The 24226-nt window shown below is 55.9% G+C and overlaps 1 protein-coding gene across 1 annotated transcript in view; it reads left to right on the top strand.

Annotated features, from left to right (window-relative positions):
• The first annotated feature begins 2913 nt into the window (after window positions 1-2913).
• Window positions 2914-24226, top strand: part of CSNK1G2 (casein kinase 1 gamma 2) — a 42682-nt gene continuing 21369 nt past the window's right edge. The window contains exon 1 of the mRNA XM_066205417.1: window positions 2914-3040. The gene's annotated coding sequence lies outside the window, so the exon portion shown is untranslated. The remainder of the gene's footprint in view (window positions 3041-24226) is intronic.

A 24226-nucleotide genomic window follows, 5' to 3' on the forward strand; every position in this document is an offset into this window, starting at 1 on the left:
AGGACTGGGCAGGGTTTGTCAGGAAGGGGTGGTTGTGCAGCTGAGGGCCTGGCTTTTCCTTCTCTCTGGTTCTTGCTGTGTTTCTGTCACTCTGCAGTTTCCCAGGCTGGGATGTTCCAGCCAGGAAGGTGTTGCCCACCTGCCCTGGAGCAGCTCGTTCTCCCATTCTCCCCTGCAGTCACAGTCGTCCCTTTGTGTTGTCTGTTTGTGAATGAGCCCAAACTGTCTCGTGCCCACAGGAGAGGGACAGGGTTCCTGGCTGGATGTTTTCCCAACAGAAATTCCCTGGCTTTTCTTGCTCCCCGCGCTGGTTCCGTGGCATGAGCTGCTCGTGTCTCTGCAGGCCTTTGGCACACTGTGTGCTCACCGCTGGAGATTTGTCTTGAAATAAAATCCAAACTCCTTTCTTCCCCACTCTCCTGCTCCAGAGGGTGGTTCAGTTCTCCAGCCAAACGTCTGAACAAATTGTGGGTTCTCTAAGTACGTGAAATCGCCACAAAATCGCAGAGTGAGGGCTGGGATGGGGCAAATAGGAAAGGGAGGGTTCCAGGGTGATTTTATCTTCTCCAGGAGTGATTTCATCTTCCTCGGGGGTGATTTTATCCTTTCCAGGGGGAGGACGTGTCACAGCACCTCACCACCCTCCTGAGCCAGGTCACAGCACAGGAACAGGATGGGAGCAGCTGGAATTCACACGTTCAGAATTTTCCCGACGCTCTAAAATCAGCATTTTTTGTAAGAGCAAACACCCACAGGGAAAAGTCCTCCAGCCAAACATTGTGAGGAGAGCTTTTCCCTGGAACATTTCTGCGACAGGAGAGAGAACCAACTCAAGCAGCTGGAAATGCTGATATGGGTACTTGGGATGATGCTGGTGGCTGGAGACCTGATTGTCCCCCAAACCCACACAAACTCATTTGCCCATTGCCTGAAAATACTTTTGGGGTGCAAATGCTCCGTGTTGTGGCGAAGATGTGACCAGCAGGGTTGTGCAGGGGTGTCCCCTCCCTCCAGCCTTACCCTGAAAGCCTCAAACTTGGGGGGGTTGAGAAAAAAGGCGTGAGAAAGAAATTATCCTCTGGCTGTGCCCTCCTTTGCTGAGGGAGCACGGGGATGGAGTGTTTGTCCCCAGGTGATCCATCAGAAGAAAATGAAAGGCTTTAGGAGGTGGCAGTGGGGTCTGTGTCCCTGCTTGGTTCCTGTCCCGGTAGATCCCACAGTCCTGGAGCTCTGTTCCCTGCAAGGCAGTGGGATGGCAGTGGCTCTTTCCCTCAGAGTGGCTGTGCTCGGGGCTGATGTCCCCCAAAAGGTGATAATGCCTGTAAAATGCCACCCCAGCATCCCTCTGTTCCCTTTGGGTGGGGTGCCACAGCTGTGCTCCCTCCGCGGGACCCCCAGTCCCCGTCCCGAGGTTGCCCCAGAGGGCCTGGAGTGCGGATGGATGTGGGGATGAGGGAACTGTGCCCCAAAATGGGACTGTACCCCAGAGCGGGGCTGTGCCCCAGAGCGGGGCTGTACCCCAGAGCAGGGGCTGTGCCCCAGAGCAGGGGCTGTGCCCCAGAACGGGACTGTACCCCAGAACGGGACTGTACCCCAGAACGGGGGCTGTGCCCCAAACACAGGGGCTGTGCCCCAGAACGGGGGCTGTGCCCCAGAGCGGGGCTGTGCCCCAAACACAGGGGCTGTGCCCCAGAGCGGGGCCGTGCCCCAGAGCGGGGCTGTGCCCCAAAGCGGGGGCTGTGCCCCAGAGCGGGGGCTGTGCCCCAGAACGGGGCTGTGCCCCAGAGCGGGGCTGTGCCCCAGAGCAGGGGCCGTGCCCCAGAGCGGGGCCGTGCCCCAGAACGGGGCCGTGCCCCAGAGCAGGGGCTGTGCCCCAGAACGGGGCTGTACCCCAGAGCGGGGGCTGTGCCCCAAACACAGGGTCTGTGCCCCAGAGCGGGGCTGTACCCCAGAGCGGGGCTGTACCCCAGAACGGGGCCGTGCCCCAGAGCGGGGCTGTACCCCAGAACGGGGCCGTGCCCCAGAGCGGGGCTGTACCCCAGAGCGGGGCTGTACCCCAGAACGGGGCCGTGCCCCAGAACGGGGCCGTGCCCCAGAGCGGGGCTGTACCCCAGAACGGGGCCGTGCCCCAGAGCGGGGCCGTGCCCCAGAGCGGGGCCGTACCCCAGAACGGGGCTGTACCCCAGAACGGGGCCGTGCCCCAGAGCGGGGCTGTACCCCAGAACGGGGCCGTGCCCCAGAGCGGGGCCGTGCCCCAGAGCGGGGCCGTACCCCAGAACGGGGCTGTACCCCAGAACGGGGCTGTACCCCAGAGCGGGGCTGTACCCCAGAGCGGGGCCGTGCTCCAGAACGGGACTGTACCGCAAACAAACACAGGGATGTACTCCGGTGCGGGGCTCACTCACATATGAGGCCCTGCCCCCTCCACCTGCGCCGACACCCCCCCGCGCTGTTCCCTGCAACAGGCCCGTACCCCACCCGGAGGACGGTGCCACCCAAGTCGCGACAGGGGTGCGACAACCCACACCGGAGCCACATACATCAGTGGGGCCGGACCCCACGTGGCACCCTACAGCGCGGCGTGCTCCCTGTGTGAGCGCCGCGCCCTCCAGCCCTGCAGGGCGCTTCAGCAGGGCGGGCCCTGTCGCGACAGCGGCGCTTATCCCGACGGCGCAGCCGGGCAGCGCGGGGTTAAGCGGAGCTGCCGTAAAGCGCGCGGCGCCGCCGCAAAGCCGCGCCGCCGCCCGCCGGCCGCTATTCCCGAACGCGCCCTACGCCAGCGCCGCCCGCCGCCCCCCTCGCGCCCGCCGCGCCTGCGCCGCGCTCCGCCCCGCGGCCGCTATTCACCAAGCGCGGCTGCGCCGCTGGCGCGCGGGCGCGCACGGGCGCGGCCGGGCTCGTACGCCGTTGGCGCAGCGCGGGCCGTACGCCGTTGGCGCAGCGGCGGAGGGGAGGCGAGCGGGGCCGGGCCGGGGGCGCCGCCATGGGGGAGCGGCCGCGGGGCAGCGGCGCCGCCGCCCGGCGCTGAGGGACCGCCGAGGTAACACCGGGAGAGCGCCGGGGGCCGGCGGGGGCCCCGCGGCCTCGGCTCCGCGCGGCCGGCACCGGGGAGGGGCGGCCGGGCCGGGCGGCGCCGCGGGCGGGGGCGGCGGGGCCGGGGCAGTGGCGGGGGGGGGGGGGTTTGAGCGCCGGGAGGGGCCCGGAGAGGGGAAGGGGCTGCGGGGGTCGCGGGGCTGCGGGGGGCGGCCCCGGCTCGGCCTCGGGAGGTGGCCGGGTGGTGGGGCTGAGGGGGGGTCGGTCTGGGCCGGGGGGAGTGGGGGGCTGTGGGGGTCAGCGGGGGATCGGCCCTGGGGGAGACTTTGGGGTCGCCTTGGGGTCAGGCTGGGCCGGGCTCCGGGGGCCCGGAGCCGCCTCGGCCCTTCCCCTGCCGGCCGTGCCTGTTTTGTGGCCCCGGGGAAGGGCTGCGAGCCCCCCAGACCCCCCGAGGCCGGCGGGCGGCAGGGATGGGGGCGAATCCTCCCGGCCGTGTCCCCTCGGCCCCCACCCTGCCCGGCCTGCCCGAGCCTCGCAGGATGTTGGCTCCTTTGTATGTGGCTTTCCTCTCTCCAGAGGGCTTGGGAAGTGTTTATTTGGGGAAAGGACTCTGCTGAACCTGGTATTTAAAACGGCTTTTTTTTCCTTCAGCCAAGCGGGTGAGGATGAATGTGAGAAAAGGGAAAAGTGCCCTCCCCCTCCTGCCCCCAGCAGACAGGAGCCGACTTGAGCTGTTCTGAGGTTTGCAAATGAGGAGCAGCTCTGCCGGGGAGGCCTGTGGCTCGTGTCGCTGGCTGGCAGGAGGGAGCTGAGCCGGGGAGCAGACAACGGGAAGTCGTGGGGACGGTCAGGAAGGTGCCTTTTCTTTTGTGCACCGGGCAGCATGAAGACTTGCCGTGTTCGGTGTGCTTTGGAAGTTAAAAAGCAAAGTTTCGCAAACCCCTTTTGAGTTTCCGTGGTATCAGTCCGTTCCAAACAGTTTGAGTTAGCCTGGACCCGGGTTGAAAGGTGTGTAAAACCTTTGGAAGTTGCCTCGTTAACTAATGCATTTGTTTTCCTTCTGTACAACAAGTGGTTGGAGGTGTGGAATTGCGTTCTGAGGAGTGTGTGAGTTCACCTGCCAGCCAGGCTGCCCTGTCAGGCTGCCACACACAGTGTGCCCCCATCTCCCCACGGCCAGCACACAGGTTTAAAAATTGGGCCTTATGTAACAGATTGGAGCAAACGTTTGGTGTTTGCCAGTGGTCTGACAAAGAATTTCTGCAAATTAGGGCAGGAGGCCTCCATGGGGAGCCTTTGCCGTGGCGGGATAGGCTTGGCTGCTGTGAGGAATTTGCCAAAGATTTGTTGGTTTTGTTTTAATTTGGTACGTTGCAGATAGGGACGTTGTTTGGTTAGTGTTTTATCACTCCTGAGCAGCTTTGGGGTGCTGGGAGGGTTGTGGTGCTGACTGGTCCAACAACAGCGTGTTCAGGTCTGGGGAACAGGAGATCTGCGGAGCCCCCAGTCCTCTAGGGGTTGCCCCTCAGTCTGGAGAGGTGGCTGCCCTCTTGTGCTTTAGGGGGTGATCTCCTCCTCATTAGCTGACAGCTCTGTGAGGCCTTATAAATCACTTAAAAATCACTTGTGCGGTTCCTTTGCCAAAGCAGCAGCTGCTCTGCTCTGCCCCTGCGTCCAGGAGGTGCAGCTGGTGGTGGTTTGCAGGGCAGACCTTGTGTCCAGCAGCTTCCCTGGGCACACGGGATGGAGCTGTGCGCTCTGCCCCTGCAGCGTGGCGTGTGCTGGTTGCTCTTGGTGCAGCTCCTGAGAGGAGGAAGCGGGCCCTGGCAGCTCAGCAGGTTCCTGGGTGCTGGTCTCTGGAGCAGTTTCACAGTGGCCCTTGTTTTGTATTCTGTGTCAGAGCTCCTGTGCAGCCTGGGTGTTGTCAAAACTGTTAATACGGGAGTGACTCAGCGGATCAATGGGAATGACATGAGGGTTGTGCTCATGGACAATCAGTATTTCCTCCCCCCAGCTCCAGCCCCGGTGGGCTGGAAGACACAATGTCTGAGAGCAGCTGCCAATAAACATCTTTGCTGGACTTGGGCCTGGCTGTGCTCTGGAGCTGTCTCCCCCTGCCCACCTCCCTCCCCTTGGTTTTCCTAGCCAGGAGGAGCTGGGATGAGCTGCGCTGGAGCAGCACTCCTGTGCTTGGCTGGTCCCTCCAGGTGTGTGCCAGGCCCTTGAGCCGGGGCCCTGCTGCAAGGCCCAGGCCCCGTGTGAGCCAGGGTGGGTAGGAAGCTGTTTATCTCTGCCTTCAGACAGGAACTGCAGCTCCACAGGCACTAAAGGCTTGGTGGGAGGGATGAGGGAAGCCTCGGGTGGGCAGCAACCCCCGATGTGCTGTTGTGGGGTGTGCAGGAGAGCTGCGGCCCCTGGACTGGGGAGGACACCCTCCTCTTGCTCATCAGGGCCAGGCACCGTGGGGTTTGGTAGCAGAGGGCAGTGGCCTGGTTTGCCCTGTGCTACTCCTGTGACTTCCCACTGCAGTTGGAGGAGTCAAACCCTCTTCCCTTGTAGTGCTGCTGAGCAGGGACAGACTTGGGTGCTAACACAAGAGCTTCCTTCATGTGTTTGCCACGGCTTTTTGCTGAGAGCCTGTGGGAGCAGCTCTGCCCACAGCCCTGTAATTGGGCTCTGACTGGGCAGCCGTGGCTCCTTGTGGAGGCAGTGAGAAGCTGTGAACCTGAGCCTCCTTCCTTGGCCCAGACACAGTGTGACCTGGAGTCTGCTTTGGTCCAGCTGTACCCTGTGATGTGGGAGAGCAGGTCCCAGCAGCTCTGGGGTTCTGCTGGAGAGCAATTCATCTTCCTGTTAGAAAAGCTGTGTGAATAGTTTTGGAGTTTCACGAGAGGCTGTCTCTACTTCCTGCTGGCGGTTGCTGTCTCTGGGAGATTCATCGCTGTAGAGGAGCAGCAGCTTTGGTTGTCAGGGAGGTGAAAAGGTGATTTTCTGCTAGGGCAGCTGAGTGTGGAGCGTCAGGGTCCTCTGTCAGACTCCCCTGTTCACACCAGCTGCCCTCCTCCTCCTGAAGAATTCTAAATTCCTGCCCAGGCTGCAGCCCACAGCCCTTCCTGTGGGCAGCCCCTCCCTTGCGTGTAACATTTGATGCAGTATTTCTAATAAGTGGCTTTGAGAAAGCAACCTGTGCATCAGGAACAGGACAAGGAGGAATGGCTTCCCCCTGACAGAGGGCAGGGTTAGATGGATATTGGGAAGAAATTCCTGGTTGTGACAGTGGTGAGGCCCTGGCTCAGGTTACCCAGAGCAGCGGTGGCTGCCCTGTCCCTGGAAGCTCCAAGACCAGGTTGGATCAAAGGAGCGCCCTGCACTAGTGCAAAGCATCCCTGCCCATGGCAGGGGGTGGGAACTGGATGAGCTCTAAGGTTCCTTCCAACCCAGAGCATTCTGTGACTCCATGAGGTGTTCCAGCACACCCCTGCCTTGTCTGTCCTACTCTGTCAGGTTCCTGGGTGATGCCCGTGGTGCTCAGAGCTGTAAAACCACGGGACATCTCTGCCTTCTGCTCGCTGCGTTCAGAGTGTGACAGCAGCACATCAGCAGCCACGATGAGCCCTGTGTGGGGTAGGAAATGGCTCTTCAGGTAAGCTGAAACTTCTAGGTAAGGCTTTGCAGGGTGTTTCAAAATGCTGCGTGGAGCAAGAAGTCTCTGGTTTCATCCAGCTCCCACAGTAAAGGGAGTTTGCTGCTGCAGTAGAGGAATTCAATTAGTTCTATAAAGACTTTAAATTGGCTTCTTTGGCTCCAGCGAGATGGTGGATAGAAGTTCACCGTGTCTCCAGGAAGATCTCTCAGTGCCTGTGGAGTCTGTTCTGCTGGGAGGTTGGTGGCAGTGGCCTTTCCAAGCCCTGCTCTGCTGACACCTGCCTTCCCCACTGCATCAGGACCCCGGCACCTGAAATGTGGCAGCAGAAACATCCTCACTCCTAGGAGACACAGGCCTTGTGGTGCCAGTGAAGCCAAGTGCTCTCACAGGCCTGTCTGTGAAAGGCTTGTACTGAGATGGTGACACGGGGGAAGCCCAAAGTCCTGTCCAGCGAGGTCCAGCTGAGCTGACCCCGGGCTGGGGAAGGGTCTCTGTGCCACGGGCCGAGATCTCAGCTTCCCCCAGTGTGAGCAGAAACACATCCACTGGGTGCTCTGAAAGAGAGCTGGGCCGTGTTGTGTGTTGTTCAGTGCCTGCAGGGCAGTGGTGGCAATAAGCTGAATGTGAGAGCTGGATTTGGGATGAGCCGGGACACTGTTGCCTTGGAAATAAGGTGCTCCTTGGCCTCCCAGGGTGCTGGAGGCACCAGGAGTCTGGAGGAAAGGAGCGTTAATTTTTGAGTCATTCATTTTTACATGTCCACCGAGCAAAGAATGTCCTGTAGCTCTTTGTTACTTAATGTTATGTAATGCTTTTTAATGAGGCAGACCCGGCCTTTGCTTTCCCAGTGGTGAATGAGACAGTTGGCAGGTGATTGCACGGCCTTTGTCACCCTGAGAGGGATGTTCTTAAGTTAATAAACGGGGGTTAAGGTTGAGCTTGAACTTGGATTTTGTGCAGCTTTCCTGTGGAAGAGCTTTGCAGCCCTGCAGCTGAGCAGTTCTGTGCAGCAGGAGCAGTGCTGGGAGGGGTGTGGGGGTTCCCTGGGAGCACAGCCAAGTCTTTGGGGCTTTATTCATCTTCCCAGGCTGGGGGCTGCAGAGTCTTGCTAAGAGGGGCTGCTTGGGTGTGGGTGGCTGAACGATGGGCTCAAAAAGGTCAGTGGAAATCTAATTTAAACCCGTACAGAGCTGTGTTTGTGCTACAAAAGCTCCATTCTCGCAGACTCTGTCCTTGCCCAATGTTTTCAGGTAAAAAAAATCATGCTGCTTTTGAGGTAGCACCGAGGTACAAACAACAAAGCAAAACCCCCTTTCTCTTTTCCTTTTTTTAGCAGGGACTGTTGGCAGTGGTGAAGTTTACACTCTGCTCGGTTTCCCTGGTTTGATGTGGGGAGAGGATGGTGCTTTCCAGCAACTTCTGTGCCGTGTGTGTGGGCGAGGGGCAGGTTGAGGCTCTCCTGGAATCCCCTCGCCCCCAGCTCTGCCGGTTCCTCTCATCCCAAAGGCGATGCTGGTTTGAGTCGAAGTCTGGCTTTGGTGTTGCCAGGGAATATTAAGGAAGGACTCAGGTGCTGGGAGCAGAGGTGGGGTCCCTGTGCTGGAAGGGGCTGCTCAGAGCCAGCAGCTGAGGAGCGGCAGTCGGCTCTGGCAGTGTGGGGTCAGTGTGCCTGGGATGAGGAGGTGTTGGTGCTGGCAGGTACAGGCTGGTCTCTGCCTTGAGCCTTGGGAATTCCTGCTCAAACTTGCTGGAGCTCGTCCCTCCATGGGCTTTGGTGGCTGGGGAGGGAATAGGAGGTGCTCGGAGCTTTAACATTTCCTCCAGGGTGACTCGCAGCTGGTTTTAAACCCCACACCGTTTTCAGAGTGGTGTCTGCGTCATCAGGGGATCTCACTGAGAGGTTGTCAGAGCCCCCAGCAGATTCCCCAGCTTGGAGTGCCATCATAAGTGTCTTGGGAAGGAATTAGAGAGGAATTCCAGCATAGCAGACCGTCAGAGCTCTCCATCTCACGCAACTACAGGAGATGTTGCCAGGGAGCAGCTCTCCACTGCTCAGTCCCCTCCTGCCTCCCAGGCCCGCTCAGAGCGGGCAGAGCTGAGCACGGTGCTCCTGGGCTTGCAGGGTCCACTGGAGAGAGAAAGGGAAGCTCATTTTACACACCCCATGCTGAATTTAGCAGGATATAGAGCAAACCCCGTGAGCGTGAGTTGGTGTGTAGCACATCGGTGCCATGTAACCTTTCTCGGGGTAACGGTTGAGGTGTTTTCTGGAGAAGCAGTGGGCAGAGCCCTGGTGTTTGGTCAGACTCTGGTTTGGGCTGGTTTTGGCGGGGGCTCTTTGGGACCTTCCTGCAGTGGGGGTGATGGAGCAGCCCCTCCACTCGGGCTTGGATCAGCAGCATCTGGACATTGCAGAGCTGCTCTGGGGTGCAACAAACCCAGCTCTGCAGAGTCATGACAGCAGCTCTGTGGAAAATGCCCATGACATCGCAGGACCTGAGTGCTGCCAATCTTCAGGTGTACTGACCTCAGTGCAGGTTTCTTTTTCCTCCTCACCCTTCCCTCTCCCTTTTATTGTGCTGCCATTTCTCTGACTGCTCTCCTACCTTGCTGGGATGTTTTCTTACGAGAGCCAGCACGTCCGTCAGGAGCTGGGCTGCCTGCAGAGCAGGAACAGCCTGGAGCATCTTCTGCACTGAAGAGCTGGGCATGGCTGGATGGAGAGGTGGGCACCTTTGGGAATGCTGGTGGCGCAACCAGAGGCAAGGAGGACAAGGTGTGCAAATGCCCTGGATGGCACCCACAGTTCCCAGCAGGTCTTCTCCAGTGTCTCTCTGAGGATATGTAATCACAGACCTGGAAATGAGACTCAGGCTGATCGTGTGCCCGGTGCAGAGGATGCACTGCAGCAGCCTTGGCTGGGTGACAGCAGACACCCGAGGTGTGAGAAAGCACGAACAGGGACAATTCCCACCGCTAGTTGTGGTCCTGGCAGGGGACTTGCAGAGCCTGAAATCTGACTTCTCCCAGGAGAAGAGTGTAACACTCAGTGCTTTGCTCCTATTTTTGTTCAGAGCCAGAAATCAAAGTCCAGAGCGGTGCGTCTCCAGCCAGAATCATTGAAAGGCACTTGCTGTTGTTTTAGGGCCAATATTTAACTTGTGCCTTCCATGAGGAATGCCTGTTAGACTCCAAATATTTGCCTTAAGGAAGAAGTTCGGGGGAAGAATGTCCAGTGCTGGCGGGGAAGCAGAAGGGATTCAGGAAATGAGTTTCAGGCTGTGCGTGTCCAGGTGTGTGTGGCACAGCCCGTGTTCCTGTGGCACGGCCCTGGCAGGTACGGGGCGGCTCTGGCTGAGCCGTGGTGCGGGAATGGCTGGGAGGAAATGTTTGTGTGCTCCAGCGCTGGAGCACAGGGCGTGTCTGCTCCCTCAGCCCCAGCCCTGCGCTGCCAAGGGGATTTAAAGGCGCAGGCTGGAGCTGCTCTGCAGCTGGGGCTGGTGCGGGCAGCCGGGCTGAACTTCCCGATAAAAGCAGCTTATCAGAAAAGAAATGCCCTGCTGCTTTTGCTTTCGCTGTGGTCTGTGATGGCAAGGGTTCATTAGCTGTGAAATGCTCTGCAGTGGATCCTGCTAATGGCAGGATTTCCCGTTCCCTGGGCCGCCTTGATGAGGTGCTCGTGGCTTCTCCTCACCTTTCAGTGAGATCCTTCACCTTTCTGTGTGATCCTTCTTGCCCCAACGAGCAGGTAAAGCCTGCTGCTGGTTCAGTGCTGAGCTTGTCCCACGTTTCTGGGAGAGCAGCTGAGCGGGGCCGTGTGCTGGTGGGTGTCAGAATTCGGGTCAGGGTTTGGTGACATCTCAGGCTCATGGGCTGGCTCTGATGTGTGAGGACATGGTGATTGAGAGGAGCCTGACCCTCTTCCCAGCCCCTCTCTGCAGACAGGGCAGGTCAGGAATTCTGGGTCTGGCTGGGAGCTCTGGGCTTCCTTTGCTCCTTGGTAACCCTGTGCCCTGACTTGTCATGCTCTGTGCTGTTGATTGGATGATTTGGGCCCGGCTTGACTGTTTTATGCCTGGTTACAGAGAAAAACATGTTTCCTCTTGAAGCAAAACCAAAGGCACGCGGCTGTTTGCAAGGCAAGGCTTTGCCTGGGCCGCTGTGGGCAGAGCTCAGCACAGCTCTGAAAGGTTGGGAACTTCTTCGTGCCGGTGTGGCAGAGGGCTTGCAAGCAGCCCCTGGGCCCAGCCTGAAGCTATGCCAAGGAGAGCCAAGCCCAGGCAGAGCATGGCTCTGGCTCCTAGTCACAGTTTTGGTGCTGGGGAAGCAAAGAAGCGTGAGAGCCCCATCCAGCTTGGAGGATAGTGGGATGCTGGGCAGCTGTGGGAAGTCTTGGTCCCTTTCCATAATGAGAGTTGATGGTTTTAGGCCCACAAATTGGCTGCCTAATGAATGAGGGAGCCAGGGGAGCCATATCCTGTCTGCAGAGGTTGAAAGAGGTGATGTGAACTAGAAACATGAGTAATTAACTCAAAAAAAAAAAAAAAAAAAAAAAAAGGAAAGGTTGGGGTTTTGGATGGAAGTGTGTACTAGAGGAGGGTGAACGTGTGTTGGCTGGGATTTCTGGGACAAACCAGAGAAGTGGGAGCCCAGAAATGAGGGAGAGAGGACAGTCTGTTCGTGCAAATAGTGTTCCAGGTATTAATAGCAGCAAGATGAAATGGGTCCTCCTGAGGGTGTATCCTACGAGTTCCTTCATTGGAACAATCCCTCTGATTTTATAAATTAAACCTTTGTGTAGTGTTGAAAGAAGCAGGTGAGGGGAAGGGAGGAACCACCAAAGTTGCCCTGGATGTGCCTGTTTGAGAGAGTCTTTGGGATGAACCCCTTGAAAGATTCCTTTCCCAGTGCACAGCACCACCTCTTCAGCTGTAGCCAGCCCTGTGCTCTTCCTGTTTCAGTGCTGGCCTTCTCATCCCCTGCAAAATACACGCAGGTGGGGGATGAGGGGAGATGGGAAAAAAAACCTTTGGAATATGCCTTTCTGATGCGGAGGTTGGTGCAAACCAGATGAAATCCTTAATCCACAAAGCAGTCCCAGTGCTTAATAAAGAGTTGTGAGGCTGATCCTCTGTGTGAGGGATGGAGGAGTGAAAAGATCCTGCACAGCTTGTGGTGTGGCTGGGAATGGGATGTAGGTCTCTGGTCCCTCTGTTTTGAAACTTACCTCTCCCTGCAAGCCAGCAGACTGGGGTGCTTGCTGGGCCTTAAAAATTTGTCCCAGTTAGTCTCCAGTTAGTTGGGAATTGCTGTTCTCCCTCCTCTTTTTTTTTCTCTGAGATCACAGATGCTTCCATGCCCATCTGTGAAATAAGCAGGTCACTTCCATACCTTTGAGAAGTTGCAAGGAAAACTGTAATGGATTGAGCTGCTGATGGTCCTGTAATAGATGGGGTGGGAAGATGAACGCCTCGTGGATCCCTTGCTGCTTCCCTGAAGATGCTGCTGACTCTTGCACGGAAGCTGATGGATGTTGTCATGCCACAGAGCATCCCTCTGCCCCAATTATTCTGCAGGAAAGATGAACTGCGTGGTGCTGCTCCTTCCTCCTCGTGGTCTGGGCTGTGGGTCCCGCCTGTGGCCCTGGAATGCTGTCCCTGCTGGGTCATTGTCCCTGCTAGGGGGGAGAGCTGGGAGCCAGGGCAACAGCGAGTCAGCTCCTGTGTGGCTCTGCAGCAGGGAAGTGGTTTTGGCATCTCAGCACATGGAATTTGACAGTTATTGGGAGAGAGGTTTCCCAGTTTGCCCCACTGGATGCTTACCTTTCCTTCCCCCTCTTGTCCCCCCCAAATCTGTAGGTTTGGCAGTCATTTGAGGGGAAATGTGTGGGGCATGGAGCAGCCTCGGGAAGAAAACAGAGGGGAAAAATGTGGGACAGCTCAGCTTGGCAGAGCTGCAGCTCTGACACCCAGAAATGGAAACAGCCCTTGTCACCAGTGGGAATGACATCCTTTCCACCCACCCTGCTCCAGGACTCTCCAGGACAAAGGACCTGCTCTGGAGCAGAGGGACTGGGCTAGGACAGAGCTGAGCTGGTGGTGCTCCCCCTTTCCACCTTAGGAGAGGTGGGGAAGTTGTGATAAGCTGTGGTTTGGTGATTGCAGAGATAAGTGGATCCAGGCACCCCTTTTTTCCCCTGCCTTGCCTCACAAAAGGCCACCCCAGATCTGCCAGTGCAGCTGCTTCCTAACCTGGTTCTGTCAAGAGGATATGGGTTAAGGGAAAAAAAGAATCCTACAATTAAAAGTGTTTCTGCCAACCCAGATCCTGCTGACAGAAAAGGGGTTGGGAGCGCTACACATGACAGGAGGCCAAGCAGATCTGTGCAGAGTGACAGTCCCCAGATGGCTGAGGAGCAGGGAACCCTGCTGGCACACACAGCTCTCACCATCGCAGTGCTCAAGCCTTTGGCAGCCGGGCTGGAATTGTTCCGAATCCGCTGAGTTGGAGTCTTTGTTTCCCCCTTTAAACTGTAGCTGGTGTGTGCATGGCTCGTTAAAAACCCCTTCCAGAGTACCCAACTCGCCCCATTCCCTGCGGGATGAGTAGCTATCCTTTATCTTGGAGGTGGGAGATGAAACTGTGGTTTTCATTCCTCCAGTGCTGTGTGTTGTCTCTCCCTCCCCTGGTCCCAGGCAGGGCTGGGAAGGAGCCCTGTTGCTTGAGGTGCTGGGCAAATCTGTGTCACAGCTCTAGCCCGTGGGAAGTGATCACAGAATCCCAGAATCATTTAGGCTGGAAAAGACCCCAAAATCGAGTCCAGCCTGACTGATCCCCATGTAGTGACTCAGCCCAGAGCACCGGGTGACATGTCCAGTCTTGCCTTAAACACCTTCGGGGTGGCAACTTCACCATCTTCCTGACAGCCCCTTGCGGTGTTCAACAACCCTTGTTAAGAAGAAATTTCTCCCGATATCCAGCCTGTGTCGATGAAGATGAGAGGTTCTCTGGTTTCTCAAAGCCACCCAAGTGAGCTTTGGCTCTCCTGTCAGGAGCTGGTTGCTTTGTCAAACAGAATTCCCAGCCCCTCACCGGGGCTGCTTGGAGCTGCTGGACTGATGGATGGCACCTTCTTCTGGCTGAGCTTTTGGATACACTGCAAGTGCCCCCAGTGCTTCCCTGGCTCTGCACTTGGTTCTCGGGGCGGTACACAACAGCTCACCCTCCCAAGCTGTTGGATTGGGCATCCTTCCTTGCCCACACCTCTGTTGGTGACAGCCCTGGAGTGGCAGAGCTGGGCAGTGCCCGTCTATCCCCTGGCAGGAGGGCAGCTACTCGTAAGCGGTGATGGTTCTCTGGGGTGGCACAGGTCAGGAGGAGGGAATCGCTGGCTGTGGACATCTGCTCCATCCACCTCCTGGAAATGTGAACCAGGAAACAAATCTGAAACCAATCTGGCAATGTCCAGGTCAGGCCTCTGACCTGCTCCTGGGGCAGTGCTGGGTTACTGTGCTGAGCCAGGTTACTGCCCTGCCTGGAGAAGACACCTGTGCTCAGGGCCACCATCCCTGCAGGTGACCTTAGAGGGCACAGCAGCCTCTGGATACTGGGCTTTTCTGCCTCTTCTGCTGCTGCTTTCTGTGTGACATGTGGCAGCGTTGTGCCTCAATTCCCTCTGCTGTAATGACACTTCCTTGGTGACGTACTCTGAACCAGCTGCTACAAGGAGCAGTGTAAGAGCTGGGGGGGCATTGGTCTGGAAAGCCCCTGGAGCCTGTGATGAGGGACACGGGGTAGATAAGATGGCTAATGCTGCTGCTTGGATTGTTTCCCAGCCTGCTGGGAGGGAAGGAGGTGTGTGTCCAACTCCGAGAGCCATATGGTGTGGATGCCAGCACAGGAGAGCGGATGGGATCTCTTCTGGGGTGTCCCACCTAGTATGTCATGTAAAAAATTTGCAGTGGCAGTGTCCACACCTGATGTCATCTGTTCTCCCTGGTGGCCTGGACTCTCCTGGAACAGAGGGGGTTTTGTCATGCACGGCTGCTTGGAAAGCTGTGGTTCAGATAAGACAAGGCAGTCTGCTGTGGCCGTGCAGCAGCTTGGATAGCGGGGATGTCCTGGCCTCCAGAGATGGTGGTTTCCAGAAGAGTGAACGTCACCTGTGTCCCTGGCACAGAAATCGTCAGGCTGGTGCAGTGTGCTGATGGTATCCTCAGATTCCTTGTCTGGCCTCCTGTGTTGGGATTCCCTTGCCTTGCATATGAGGAGGCCATGCAGACAGAGTGGAGGGAGTGGTTTTGCTCATTTTGTGCTCATTAGAAGCTGCAGGGAAGGGAAATGGAACCACTTCTAGTTCTCTGCAAAATTTTGATCTCCTGCTCCCTGGAAGTTGGGAGCGAGCTGGGTTACCCTGGGTTGTTCAGTGATGTTCAGCCATTAGTGCTGTGGGGAGGCCTGTGGTGTGGGTGGGGGCAGTAGTCTGTTCCCAGTCTCCTGCTCCTGAGGTTGTGTAGGAGCTGGTCCAAAGGCTGTGGGGAGGAAAAAGTCCTGAGTGTGTCACTGTGGTGTCCCACTCCTTCAGGAGGAGAGTGCCAGGCTTGCCTGTGCTGGTTGTCAGTCGAGTTCTGTAGGAAGGAAATCTCTTCCCGCCGGATGAAAGGTTTTCAGACCCAACTTGGGCTTGGAGGAGGAAGGGAAGGGAGACGCACGCATCCAGAAATTTGCTTTTGTTATGGCAGAGGTGTTGGGAAACCTCTGTTATCCTTTGGAGAACAAATGTTGATCCCCTCGCCCTGCCTTCCACTGATCCTTTGCGATGCCGGAAGGAGCACATACGGATTTGAGGCTGTGGGATCTCTGAGGACATCCTCGGATGGGTCATGTTCTTCCTCTGCTCTTGCACGTCTCCCACCAGTTGACAGCACTCCCTGTGAGACAGCACTTAGATGGCCCCGTCATCCCTCCCTGCTGCCGCTCCTGGCCCGTGGGATGCCAGCAGGGTTCATGCTCTGGAAGCAGAGCTCTCCCACGGCGTGTGGGGGGACATCCCACCCCACCATGTGCTCAGACCCTCTGACTCACGCTCACCAAAACGCCTCTGGAGGCTCCTCTGGAGCCTCATCCTGCTGTGACAAGGGCGGATCATCCCGTGGGCAGTGTCCCTCTCCAGAGATGCCCACGGCACTAGTGGGGTGGCTCCCAGAGGAGAGGGGTGGGTGGGAGGCAGGGCTGGCTGAGGAGAGCAGTGCTTCTCCAGGGCGTCCCATGGGACAGAGAAGGCCATAACTGAGAGTGTGGGGGGCTGCAGGGGGTCCCCTTCCTTACTGTGTGAGAGCTGCTCTCAGCTTTCCCATGCGTGGGAATTGATAAAGGAGTTGATAAAGCTGTGTCAGCGGGGAGCTGTTGGTGTCATGTGCTGGCTGCACTGATGGCTGAGAGTCCAGGGCTGCCTGCCACAGGTGGTGACTCGCTCTGTAGCGTGTGGCAAGGGGTGACAATGGCACTGCAGCCCCTCCTGGGGCATTCTCACCTGTGAGAATGGCTGCTATCCTGTCCTGCCTCAGTTTCTGTCCTCAGGGGCCTGTGGCTGCATAAAGGAGGAAGCTTTTGCTGTAGGGCCTTCTCAGTGGGTTGTAGTAGAGAGTGTGGACTCTGCTTTCAGTGCAGGGAGAGAAGCAATGACTCCATACACAGCACAGTGTATGTGGTGGGGCTTTGATGGACGGGCCTCGTGGTGATGTTTGGGCTGTCCCAGGACAGGGAGAGCAAGATGCCTTCCCATCTTCCTGCTTTGGTAGGAAAAACAGATTTCACGGACTGGGATTTGGAGATCTCTGGTCGCTGTTTCAACCATCTGGCTTGGCACTAATGTTTAAATACATGCATGTGCTCTCGTGTATTACTGAAAATTCAGTGGAGGGAGGGAAGACCCTGAAGTTTAACAACAAGAAGTGCAGAGTGGCCTGGATACCAGGCTTGGAAATAAGTCCATCCCAGTGTGTTGAGAAGTGGATGGCCTCTTGCCAAGACAGCTGCCCCTCCTGCCCTAGTGAGGTGTGTCAGCAGTGCCAGCTCTGTGCTATTCTCACTGGGTCCCTGTGCCCACTGGCTTCAGGAGATGCTGAGCAAGTAGGCTCTGCTTGGATGGGCACATTGTGGCCTCACAGCTGCTGCAGCGTTCCCCTCTCTGCTTTGCTGGGCCGTTCTGAGCCAGAGGCATGTTCCTCTGATGTTTCCTCCTGCTGCTGCCTGCATTTGTACCTGCTGTTCCTCTGGGCGTGCTGTCAAATCCTCTTGCAGCAGGTTGTCCCTAAGCCTTGTCCTTCAGCTGGGCACGTCCTGCAGCCCGTGCCTGGAGCTCTCCCGAGCCAGGGCAGCTCCCAGCTGGGGAGGTGGGGAGAGAGCCTTCCCCTGTTCTCCCTGGGAAACTGATGGCAGCTCTTCTTCCACATCCATTCCCGGGCGTGCTGCCGGAAGTGCATTAAGATCCCTTATCAAGGGAAAGGCGAGCAGCACTTCATCTTGTTTTTCTGAAAAGTGTTGGCTTTTGAGGGCGTGGGAGTATTCAGGGACAGGGCTGAGGAAGTAGCATGCTGGTAGAGATGGTCTTAACCTTATTTCAGGCTACAGCAGCGCAGGAGGAGGTGTTCCAGCCTCCGATGGAAATGGAAGCTGTTGTTCCCAGCTGCTGGGTGAAAATTATCTATTTGTCTAGAAGCCTGTTTTTTCCCACTGCCTGGTGACTGTGAAGCAGGCTGTGAGCTCTGGGTAGGGGAGGAGGTGTAAGGAGAACTTGCCTGCTCAGAAACCTGACATCTGAATCCAGAGCTTTCTTGCCTGGTTCTTGTGGCCCAGCACAGCGACTGTCACGGCCTGACTGGCGATGTGGGTTATGGTGGTGTTGAATTTGTGTGTTTGTGACGCATGTGGAATCATATCTTTCTCAGAAAGGCTTTGCAGGGGAGTCTTAGAGCTGCCACCTGAATGCAAAGGTAAATCTGCTCTAGAAAATTCTGTGGAGCTGGGGATGGAGAGGACTCAGCAATGCCTGTTCCGGCTGTGCTCATGCAGCTCCCATTCCTCATCAGCCAGCTGCCCTTGGGCTGGATCCCCATGGTCCTGCAGGGCAGGCAAGCACTTGGATCTGTCCTTGTTCAACCTCCCAGGGTAGGAAAAGGGTACCTGAGCTGTCAAGACTGTCCCACAGCATCTAGTGGCAGAGGTTCACGTATGGGATAGGGCTGCCTGCCCTGAAGGTGCTGTGGGCTCTGTAGTCTGTGCTCAGCAGCTCTCCTTGGGCTTCTCTGCTTCCCAGGGTGAACACACACAGACATGACTCAGTGATTTGGGATACGGACGGTGCTTTGGACACCTGCTTGCAGGCAAAGCCTGTTTTGCAGAGAGTTACCAGGTGTGAAAGCAAAGCTCAGGTCTTGCAGGAGGTGAGCACTGGGGACCTGCCCTTTCCCAGGGTGTCAGTCAGATCTGCCTGGGTTGTTCTGCTCTGAAACTTCTCAAGTTTGGTGTCGGTAGAGCAGCCTTGGGCTTTATGCTCTGGGCGTGGGTGGATTAAAAGCAGTGTTGGGTCTTGACTAGAAAGGAAACCTTTGCAGGCTCCTTCCCAAGATGAGCACGCTTGTGATAATGGATCCGTGCGAGAGCTGGGCAGGATGGGACTGGTTGGAAAATATAAACATAAATGTATGGATGGAGGAGCAGGAGAAGCAGAAGCCATGGGACTGGTAAACACCGTTTTGCTGGCCAGCTGCTGTGGACTTTTGGAAGGCAGCTGGTTCCTCTCTGCAGCTCGGTTTTCCAGCAGCAGCATGGATTTAATTAGTATCCGGTGTCTCCCTGGAGCTTGCTGCGTTGGGGGTGTATCGTCTCGTTTAAATGGAAAACCCCGTGGCAGGGCCGCCAAACCCAGCACATGCGAGGGGCTGAGGGCCGAGGCCACTGGGTTGAGTCAGTGACTGTGTGAGAAATCCCTGAGAGGATCCAGCTCCTGCCGTGGCGAGCGGGGGCTCGAGAGAAACGTCCCGTCTTGGCCGGGGAGGCTGCGCGCATCCCACGGAAACGCTGGAGCAGATGGGAAGGGACGAAGCCCTGGGAGCTGGGCTCTGCTGTCCTTTTAAGGTCTCCCCGCCGCAGACTCGGCTTTGTCCGTAGTGAACTTCCTTTCTTCCGGTGCTACAAACTCTGGCTTAGTAAAACCGAAACCAGCTTGACATCCACACGGGCTTTTTCTGTGCTGAACTGGTGAGATAGATTCTGCAGATTTGCTGTGCGGGCAGAAAGGCAAACCTGTGCCTTTGTTGTTCAGAAGGAGGTTTCCTGCTCTGTTACCTGCCTGCTACCTGTGCCCTTCCTCTTAACGGTAAGAGCAAAGCAAGTTGCAGTTCCCCAGACAGAAATTGTCCCCTGTGAGCAGGGACACTGTGGTGGTGCTGGCACAAGCAATGGGCTGGAGCTGGGTCATTTGCTCATCTTGACGTCTTCCACCTCCATGCCAGAGCTTTTCCTGGCCCAGCACCCCGAGGATGGCTGTTGCTGGTCATGGGGAAGGGATGGGAGCGGAAGGTGATGGTAACATCCCAGGGGCATCATGGCAGGGCTGGATGGAAAGGTGGGAATCGGGAACCAGTTGCTCCCTGCCTCCCTCCTGCAGCCAGGGGTTTTGCACTCCCACCACCCGCAGTGCTTTGGTGTTCCTCCTGTTTCTGTGCAGTGGATCCCACATGGGGACCGTGGGAATGGGTCCCAAGATGGACGTGGCCAAGAACTGGGAAAGTGCTGCCCTTGGGCTTCGTTGGGCACAGTCGTGTCAGAAAAGGCGTAAATCAAAAACGCAGACTCTTTTGTGGGGTCTGAAAAGTCAACCAAAAAGCTACTTCTTTTCAAGTCATTTCTCGTAGAGCTTCAGTGTGTTTTCTGATTATGAATTCTGCAGCTGGAAGTTTAAATTTGTGCCTGATGAACCCAAAAAAGTGAATCAACTCTCTTGGGCACTTGGTTCATCGATGGGTTTGTCTGACTCGGGCTGGGTTTGTTATTTCCAGACTAGTTTTCAGATATGATCTGATTTTAGCATGCGTGTATTTACCGATACTATTTTTCCTAGAGAAGTATTTTCAGCTTTTTGCTTGGTTTCTGTGCTGCTGCTGCAATTTCCATCTTGGTATTTCCGGCTCCTTGGTGGAGCACAGTTTAATATTTTCCATCCAGGTGTAGCTGCTTTGGATGAGGATCCAAGGAAAAGAGTGAAATTGTGCATTGAGCTGGGAGTGAATTGGCAGCTCATAGTGGAGATGCTTCATGAGGGCTTTTTTTTTTTTGTGGCTGCTAAGAGATTTAGAAGTGTCCTTACCCTGCAGGCTGGTTTCAAAAACATGAGGATCTGTGTTGTTCAGGATTTGGACTGTCCAAAGCACATTGATTTCTTTCTGCTCGTATGTGCAGGGAGCAAGTGTTCATCCATCAGTCCCACTCCTGTTGGTTGAAGAGGGGCCTGGTTCCTCCTCAGATATTTTTGGGTGCAAAATGACTCCTGCTGACCTGCTGCTGGAAAGCCGACACTTGTGCACGCACATATCGCTGCCAGGCAGGGATTCTCCTCGTCCACCCTGAGCTGTGGTGAGAGGGGTGAGAGTTTGGGCTGGAGTTCTCCAGCTGCTGCTCCAGGGGTGTTCTGGCACGTGCCTTGTGCAGCCCTTCTGTGCTCATCTTGAGAGGAGGAATTTTTTTGGGGTTAGGATTCTACCAGCGTAGGGAATTCACACCAGCTCTTGAGTGGTGCCTTGTGGTTCCACTGGAAACTGAAAATTCTGCTACTGGTGGTTTACCCCCATCTTTTACTTCTTTTTAAAATTCTGTTGTGTTTGGAGAACAGTTTCCCTTTTGCTCCCACTCCCTTTAGGAGCCCTTGCACATGGGGACACTGTGCCCGCTCTGGGTCCATGGGCACACCCAGCTCATGGGCTGCAGGAGCCGGGGGAGGTTGGGCTGGAACTTGAGGGACCGCTGAGATTTTGCTTTCAAGGCAGCCTGATGAGTTTGCCTGTCACCTGGTGTCCTTCAGAGATCTCTGTGAAACCACACACAAGTCATTACTGGTTGTGTTGTGAGTATCTGTTTGTGGGTGAGACTCCGAGGTGGGAAGCATGACCCCCCCTTCAGCAGAAGCATTTCCCTGCTGCCTTGTTGAAACTCTGCACTCCTCGTTGATACAGAGGAAATGATGTGGCACAAACATTAAAAAAACCCTGAAAATTCATAGCAATCCATTAAAAAGCCATAGTTGGGTTCAGAGGCTGGGAGAAAATAACTTTGAAATAATTTGGAGCTTGTTTTGTTGTAGGTTAAGAGCTGACCAGAGTTCACAGTGTCAAAAGTCTCCTGGGGAAGGGAATAGCCAGTAACAAGAGAACATTTCTAATTTAGAGAAAAGTTTAGTAGATGTGAGAGCTGGAAGAGGAAGCCAGAAAGAAAAATCCATCTTCTTCACGGCATAACTTAGCTCTAGGGAAAAAACCAAATGCTTTATTATTTTTTAGATTATTTTTAATTAATTTCTTTTTCATCCTCTGGTTTTGTGCCTTGGATGTTTTTATGGACGTGGCCAAGAGCCGTGGATGGATACCTAGGCGAAACCCTGAGGAGCTGAGGCTGTCTGATGGCCTGTGCTGGGAGCAGGGCAGCACCTGCACGTGGTAACTTCTCTAGTGTCTGACAGGCTCAGCACGTTCCTGCCTTGTTTGCTGAAGTGATTTTTGTTTGTCTGTTCTGTTCTGTTTGTTACCTGTGCGGCTGGAGGTGATGGGGTGTCTGGTTATTTGCTCTGAGAGTGTGTTTGTGTTTTTAATTCCCGTGCTGGGAGCGTTGTTGGCTGTGTCTGTCCCTGGGGCCATGCAAGGGGAGGGCCAGATCCTGGCCCCAGGGCTCTGGCTGGGCTGGAGGTGCCAGGAGTGCCCTGTGCCCACTGCTCTGGGAGCCGGGTGTGATCCTCTCTCCTCACAGACACGCTGTGTTCTCAGTAAAGAGCTGGGAAGCCGGGAAAGGAGGAGAGGTTTGGAACAAGGATGCTGGGATCATGTTGGATTAAAAGCTTTGCTGCCACAGTTCGGGGTTTTTGTGGGTTGGTTGTTTCTGCTGTGTTTTTTTTTTTTTCTTCCTCTGAACACTAGAAGAAATTCTGATAGAAACATTAGCCTCGGCTTTATTCTTGTCTTCTTTTCAAGAAAGAATTTGGAGGGAAAAAAGCATGTTTTGGACAAACTGCCCGTGTAGATTTCTTAATTGTAAATATTGGGGCGTCAGAGTGAAACCCCACTTTTTGGGGGTTTTTTGGGGTTTTTTTTTCTGAGAGGGAAACCAGCCAGCACTGTCAGTGCATCAAGCACTCCTGGTGCAGTGACCATGGTGACAGAGCTGTGTCTGCCATGTCATCCATGACTCAGCTTGGTGGCACCGCTTGGATGAGCCAGGTCCATGTTTGGGGGATGAGGGATGCGGCAGAGTCAGGGAGGTGGGCTCAGCGCTGCCCTGTGGGACCGGCTGGCTGCGGGCCTGCTGGAGGATCCGAGCAGTGGATCTGTGACCACTGGATATTCCTTGGGCTGTGTGCAGGCAGCAGCAGCACGGGTGGGGTGGGTGGGTTTCACAGGGTGCTGTTCCTGTCTGGTGGGGCAGTTCACTCAGTTCTGGGTTCTTGTCTCTGCAGATGCCTTGAAGCAGGCAGGGGGGGCTTGCTGAGCTCTCAGCACCGTTCAAAAGCTGAAAGAGAGCCAGACATCTCTCCAGGGACCTCAAGTGGAGGAGGCGGATGCAGGGACGTAATTCCAGTGTAACAGGCGGAATGTGGAGGGCCAGGGACTCAGTAAACTCCCAGATCACCGGGGAAGGGGTGGCAGAGCCGAGAGCTTTTAAATCCCTGGAGCTGAGCTGCGAGGCTCTCTCGGCTCTCGGAACGCGCTGCACGTTCCGCGCGGGTTCCCCGGTGGCTCTACGGCAGCAGTTAAGTAACAAACTATTTAACAAGAGCTTCCTGTTGTGCTGACACCAACACCAACGTACAAAGGAGCAAGTGGAGTAAACAGAGCTGTGCTGGCTCCTGCCTCGCTGGAGGCTGGAAAAGGGCTGGAGATGGGGAGGAGGCTGTGGTGCCGTCGCTTCTGAACCCAACCTGCTGGGCCAGGGGTGATGTTCTCGTGGCTGCACTGGGCAGAAACTGCTGGGAAGGTGGCTGCCTCCAGGGCTGCTTGGTTTTTAAGGGCATTTCTGGGCTGGATAAAGGCCCCTTCACCCCTTGCCCTGCTGCTCCAGCTCCTCCACTGGTGCTGTCCCCAGAGTGGTGCATCTCACATCCAGAACTTCCATCTCCAGCACGTTCCTGGAGTTCCCCATTGAGAGCACTGAAACTCCTGGTTTCTTGTGGGATCCAGAGGAAATGGGGCCAGAGCAAGCCAGTCTTCCTTTGCCATAAGGAATGTTCTGCTGTGCTAGTAGGTTTGCCAGTCTCCTGTGACTGGAGCTGTCGTTGGTGGAGGCCCCAAGGTGGAGGGGCTGCACAGCCCCTCTGCTTCTCAAGCCCATGGAGGAAACTTCCTTGTGGGGTCAGGATGAGTTTTCTCCAAACAGCACATCCCATGGACCCGAGTTCCAGCCTGTTCAGCTGCCATGCCCAGCTCAGAGGAGAGGTGCATGTCCAAGGGTGGAGGAAGGTCAGGAGGTCTCTCTGGGGCCTGTTAGATGGTCACACTCCTAGGTGGAGACCAGTGACAAGTGGTGTCCTCAAGGGTTGGTACTGGGACCAGTGCTGTTACCTCTCTGCTGGTGACATGGACAGTGGGACTGAGGGTACCCTCAGCAAGTTTGCTGCTGTCACAGACCTGGGTGCAGCAGTCACATGCTGGAGGGACGGGATGGGGCATCCACAGGGACCTGGAGAGGTGGAGTTGTGCCAAACTCATGAAGTTCAGCAAGGCCAAGTGCAAGGTCCTGCCATAGGCTGGGACAATCCCAAGCGTAAATGGAGGCTGGATAAAGAATGGATGCAGCTCAGCCCTGGAGAGAAGGATTTGGGAATTTGTTGGATGAGAATCTTGTTGTGACCCAACCTTGTGAGCTGGCATCCCGCTTGGTTGTACCCATTGCAGGGCTCCTGTGGGAGACCTGGTGAAGCTTTCCATGACCCCCTGTTTTGGGAGAGCTCTGTGTGGTGACATGGCTTTCCCTGCTCCATCACGAGCAGGGCTGTCTGCAGCTCTGCAGGCTGGAACACGTGTTTAACAACAAACCCGTGCAGACATCATTTGGGACCGTCTGTAACTCGCTCTTAAAGATGTTTAAAGACTTTGCTTAATTTTAAGACTTTTGATCCTCCTGTAAGCTCAGCCTCTTCAACTTTTAGAATTTATTGGGATTTGATTTCAGTTGTGTAAGGCCACTGGTTGCTTTTTGGTCTGGATTTTTGTGCTGGGAGCCAGCTGATGGGTCACCCTTTGGGACATCGGGGTATTTGTGATTATTTTTAGCCTTTAATTGGCA

Source organism: Chamaea fasciata, unplaced genomic scaffold (genome assembly GCF_029207755.1).
Source record: "Chamaea fasciata isolate MVZ Bird 193981 ecotype frontalis unplaced genomic scaffold, bChaFas1.0.hap1 SCAF_28, whole genome shotgun sequence".
NCBI lineage: Eukaryota > Metazoa > Chordata > Aves > Passeriformes > Sylviidae > Chamaea > Chamaea fasciata.